This window comes from Carcharodon carcharias, chromosome 20, assembly GCF_017639515.1.
Source record: "Carcharodon carcharias isolate sCarCar2 chromosome 20, sCarCar2.pri, whole genome shotgun sequence".
Classification (NCBI taxonomy): domain Eukaryota; kingdom Metazoa; phylum Chordata; class Chondrichthyes; order Lamniformes; family Lamnidae; genus Carcharodon; species Carcharodon carcharias.
Window position 1 is genome coordinate 95,358,795 of NC_054486.1, and position 6,000 is coordinate 95,364,794.

A 6,000-nucleotide genomic window follows, 5' to 3' on the forward strand; every position below is an offset into this window, starting at 1 on the left:
ACAAAGATAACTTTTCTGTTGAATTAAATGAATAAATATAAACAGCGTACGGTGAACCATTTCTCTTTCTGAGAGGTCATAAACAGCCCACAGCTGCCACAGGTTTCACACTTCTCACGCCACTGGATGTTCGCATAGAATGATGTTCCCAAGTGCACTAACCTACATGCACAATGATAAAATAAATCAGGTCTGGCTTTGTCAGGGAAGTCAACTTTTATTCCTCTTTGCCAGTTTTCTCTTCTCCCTTCTGCTGAAGTCATTGATTCCTTGCTACAGTATAAAGTCATGGGCATTGGTTGTCTTTTGACACATTGCCCAAGCAACCATTATTCATGCCTGAACCTTGACAGCAAGTGTCTGCAGGCTACTAAAATCTGGAAGGAGTCATAGCCAGGCCTACCCCTGTCAACACGCACATTTTCCGAATCCAAAGGCATTCATCTAACTCAATAGGCTGGGCATTGAACCTTACACCTTCTCGCTGTATATGGCTCAGCTAGTTGCTCATGAAGACAGCTAGAGAATAGTGTAAGAGAAATTATACGTCAAATGTATTGACATCCACATTTTAGTGCCTGATTTACTGAACCTTGTCACCCTTGTTTGACCCCTACCAAGACTTATCAAAGATAGATTATTAATTTTTTCAGATGAGTATCAAAGTGGCTCGATAGCACCACTATTGACTGAGCTGGCTGAGTCCTAAAGGACATAGCTGCTAGATTGGGTCTGCGGCAGGTGGTGAGGGAACCAATAAGAGGGAAAACCTATTTGATCTTGTCCTCACCAAACTACCCATCACAGATGCACTTGATCGTGACAGTTTTGGTAGGAGTAACCCCCGCACAGCCCTTGTCGAGACAAAGGGAGGAATCATCCATTCCCTTTGGTGGCAGGCGTGCTTGGTGGCGTGAGCAGACAATATGGCAAGAAGGCCAACAATCAGTTTCACGAAATCGTGAAACCAGTTTGCAATTATCCGCTCTGCCCGGGAATGGTGGGCCATGTTTCCTGCTGCCACACGTCGGGAACTTCATTGTAATACATCTGCATATCATTATAAGCCCAACTCGCCATTATCACCCCTCCCCCCACACACCCCCCACCCGACCCCCCCCCCGCCACGCTTGATCATCCGGGCATGTTGGTGTCATTCCACGCTGACGTGTTTCACAGCTGAACATAAGTGTCATGCATTTGGTGAACTGCACTTGACTTGAGACTGAGGTTTGTTTGCCTACCTTGTTTCAGGCAGCACTCATGGTCATCAGTGCCAGGCTTCACAGGCAGCACCACAGCACTTTTAAGGGGGCTCATGGGCAGGTCTCTACTTACGAGACCAGCTGTAAGGCAGGGGTGGCTTTTCAATGGCTGCAGGGCTATGGCTTGCTTGGGGAAGAGGGAGAAGTGGCCTCAGGCAAGGGCAGAAGCTGCAGGGCGAGGGCATTACTGGGGAAGGAGGGAGTATCCCAGGGTGTGTATGAGGACATATGTTGATCTGTACATGTGGCCTGAAGATGGTTAGTGCTGAGGAGGCAGTCTCCAGAGGAGATGAGACCTAGTGGAGATCCAGGGGGTGTGTGTGAGAGAGTGAGTGGTGACATTCCTTGATATCTCTTGGCGGGCTCCAACGGTGTCCAGGAGACATCCCAGGGATGCGTCACTGAATCGTGGGGCTGCAGTCTTCTTGCCTTTCAGGGCAATGTCTTCTGTGCAGCAGTCCTGGGCTGGAAGCACTGAGAGGTGTGCGCATGGCTGCACTTTAAATCTAGCACTCGGCGTGAGGAAGCAGCGAGGTGATGGCACAGCCAACGGATTGGAGGCTGTCCACCAGCAAAATGCCTGATTAACAAGGTGGGATTGGGACAATACGGTATGAAAAGCCACCATTGCGGACAGCCTGTGACTTCACTTAGTGCAAATCTGGGACGATTCCACCCAAAGACCAGTCTTCATGTTGAGGATACCCTCCGTTGTGTTGTGTGGCACTAGGACCGTGCTAAATGGGACGGATTTCAAACAGAGCCAGCAATGCAATAACAGGCATCCATGAGGCGCTGTGGGCCATCAGCAGCAACAGAGTGACATTCAACCACAATCTGTAACCTCAAGGCACGGCATATCCCCCACTCTACCATCACTATCAAGCTGGGGATTAGCCCTGGTTCAATGAAGAGTGCAGGAGGGCATGCCAGGAGCAGCACCAGGTATACCGAAAAATGAGGTCTCAATCCGGTGAAGCTACAAAACACAACCACATGCATACAACAGACAGAGGGTGGAACCATCCCAGATTTGGACTAAGTGTGGTAGCGGGCAATGAAAATGATGTTTAATCCGCCAGCTTCTCACGCCGTATCATCCCGAACCCGCCGCATTAATTATGCATTCCCGGGAAACATGCCATTTCAATGGTGGGCAGGCTCTCATTCACCCGCCACGCCATCACCTCGCCACTTCATCACACCAGGCACCACATTTAAAGTGCAGCCACACACACACCTCTCAGTGCTTCCAACCTAAGATTGCCGTATGGAAGACAGGATGGCCCCCAAAGGCAAAATGACTGCAGCCCCTCGCTTCAGTGACACATTCCTCAAGCGCCTTTTGAACACCACGGAGGCTCGTTATTATACCCCTCGCTCTGGCTGCAGGATGGGCAGCGGCATCACCAATCCAGCACGGGAGGCGGTGGCAGTAGTGGTGAGCACCAGTGCCCTGCAAAAGAGGACAGCCACCCAGTGCCGCTACAGGATGAATGGTCTCATCCATTCCGCCAGGGTAAGTCACTCTTCTCATAACTCTCAGCTCACACACTCACAACCCCATCACACATCCAAATGGATTTAACACCTCAAAGGACAACAGCACCAATTCTCAAACACACCCTCACATCTCCATCAGGCTTATATCCTCAGGAGCTCACATCCTCACCCTGCCCATGGCTCTACTCACCAGACAAACATTCCATGTGGTGCCATGCATCCTGCTTACACTCTCTCCGTCTGTCTTCATGCAGGAGAAGCCTGCTCACAGCAGCAGGGAGAGGTCCCAGACCGGGGGGTGGAGTGACCCACATTAGGCCCCTCACTCACTTTGAGTAGTGTGCCATCACGCTGACTGGTGAGGACATGGACCATGCCTGAGGTGACGGTGAGGTCGTTGGTGGACACCCTCATGAGGATCCTACACATCTTCCGTCTCTCAATGCAAATGTGAGTGCTCTGTCTCCTGCTTTTGGCTCTGCTGCCATGTACTAATTTGGTTCACAGGGAGCTCTGCCAAGGGAGCAACACCCTCAGCCAGCCAGTCCCTCAGCTCCATTCAGGTCCTCATCTCCAGCCAAGAGGACATCTCCTCCATTGAAGAGCTGGAATAAGCAGCTTGGAAGACCCGTCACAGTGCTTGCTCACACCTTCCACCAATGCAGAGACACACACCTTGGTGGGACCTCGATCTAGACCAGGCTCAGGTTCACAATCTGGTGGTCACCTCATGGACACATGTCCGCAGCAGCAGGAGGATGGTTCAGCCAAGCTTCCCGGCATTCAGAGGATGGATGGGGAAGGGACATCTGTGAGGCCTGAGTCAGATAATGAACCTCTAGATTTGGCCTTCCAACACATCCTGAAGGATCATCAGAAAGCAGAAGAACATCACACAGAGCTGTTGTAAACCCTCAACAGAGTGGCTCACGAGTCAGAGGAGTGCATCCAACTGCCCTCTGATGAAGTGGTGCCCACATATGCGCGTCTGGAGGTCTCCATGTGGAGAATGGCAGACACATGGAGACCCTGGTCCAATAGAACGCAGAAGCACGTGCAGATCTGCACTCCATCGCGGGAGCAATGGGTGAGTTCCTGCAGTGGCAACACAAGAGGGAAACGGGCACCTCAACGCCCCTCAAGTTGCTCCTTCCCCTCAAGGAGTCAGGCCAGGACTTCCGGGCATCCGAAGGGAGGAGCAGCAGTTTTGGACACCCTGGGCCATCCATTCAGGAATCTCAGAGGCTGTCCTCTCCCTCCAAGTCCCCTTTGTCTGTGAGCCCCTCAACCTCATCCTTTGTCACCACAGATGGAGTAGCTGGCCAGTGAGGGACTTTGGATGAAGAAGTGGGTGTGTGGCAGGGCCTTTTGGAGCCTTTTGGAGTTTTATGTAATCATACACGTGGATTTTTCCCGTATCGCACTCACCTCGATGTCCTGAGCACTTTCAATGCTGCCTACTGAGGTTTGCTTTCAGTCGTCCATCTGAGCTGAACTGCATCTCTCCCCACCCAATGATCACACTCCCATGCAACACCTGATCTCGCCCACCACGAATCTCGTTTCACTTTCAATTTAGCCAGCACGGTGGTAATACAGTTTTTCTTTTGCTCCCCTGTCCTTTCTCCTCCCCCACTCATTCATTTCCTTTCCCCCCATCACTGTTGGCACCCCTGGTATCACCTTCCACTTCCCCTCCATGACCTACCAGCCACAACCCTTTTCCTTTGGGGATTTGCACCTTTCCTTCCTTCCCAAAAATCCTACCACCATCCACATTCACCTCCTCAATCTCCTCCTTCCCTACCCCAGGGTCCGGGTCAGCTTCCAAGTTCCCACCAACCACCTTTGCCATCCCTTTTACCGCTACTGTCGAACACTCACCCTCCCACCCTACCCCCTCACTCTGCCCTCAGTCATTCTCAGCATTGCCTCGAAACTCCCACCCTTAGTTCACTCCCCAGTAGCAGACATGGACTCATCAGAGCCCTCCCTTGCATGCTCAGCTGGATATTCCACCCCACCACCCCTCCAGACCCCTTCCCCGCCAGAACACTTTCCTCCCTCCAGACCCCCTCCCCTTTTGAAAACCCTTCCCCACCTTGGAACCCCTTCCCCTACTGGGGCTCCCCCTTTAGTCCTCCACCCCCACCCACCCGGACTCCTGCCCTCACTTAGTCCCTCTCCCTCAGACACCTTCCACCACCCTTAGTCCTTCCCCCCACCCCTGACTCTTTCCTCCAGCCTTACTTCTTCATCCACCCTTGCTACCTCCCCTCTCTGCACTCCCTCCCCTCTCTGCACTCCTTCCCCCCTCACTGACGCCCAGTTTGGGTTCCACCAGGGAAACTCAGCTCCTGACTTTATTACAGCGTTGGTTCAAACATCGTCAAAAGAGCTGAACTCCAGAGGTGAGGTGAGAGTGACTGCCCTTGACATCATGGCAGCGTTTGACCGAGTGTGGCATTAAGGAGCCCTAGCAAAATTGGAGTCAATGGGAATTAGGGAAAAACTCTCCACTAGTTGGAGTCATACCTAGCACAAAGCAAGATGGTTGTGATCGCTGGAGATCAATCATTTCAGTCCCAGGGCATCACTGCAGGAGTTCCTCAGTCCTAGGACCAAATATATTCAGCTACTTCATTGATGACATTCCTTCCATCATAAGGCCAGAAGTGGGGATGTTCGCTAATGTTTGCATAATGTTCAGCACCAGTCACAACTCCTCAGGCACTGAAGCAGTCTATGTCCATATGCAGCAAGATCTGGACAACATTCAGGCTTGGTCTAATAAGTCACAAGTTATATTCATGCAACACAAGTGCCAGGCAATGACCGTCTTCAACAAGAGAGAATCAAACCATCACCCCTTGACATTCAATGGCATTACCATCACTGAATTCCCCACAATCAAAATCCTGAGGGTTACCACTGGCCAGAAACTGAACTGGACTAGCCCTATAAGTACTGTGGCTGCAAGGGCAGGTCAGAGGGTAGGAAATCTGCAGTGAACAAGTCAGGAGTGTGATGCAATACTGTCCACTTGCCTGGATGAGTGCAGCTCCAACAATATTTGAGAAGCTTGACACCACTCAAGAAAAGCAGCCTGCCTGATTGGCACCCCATCCACCATCTTCAACATTCACTCCCTCCACCACCAATGCACAGTAGCAACAGTGTGTATCTACACTGTGCACTCACCAAGGTTCCCTCGACATCACTACCAAACCCA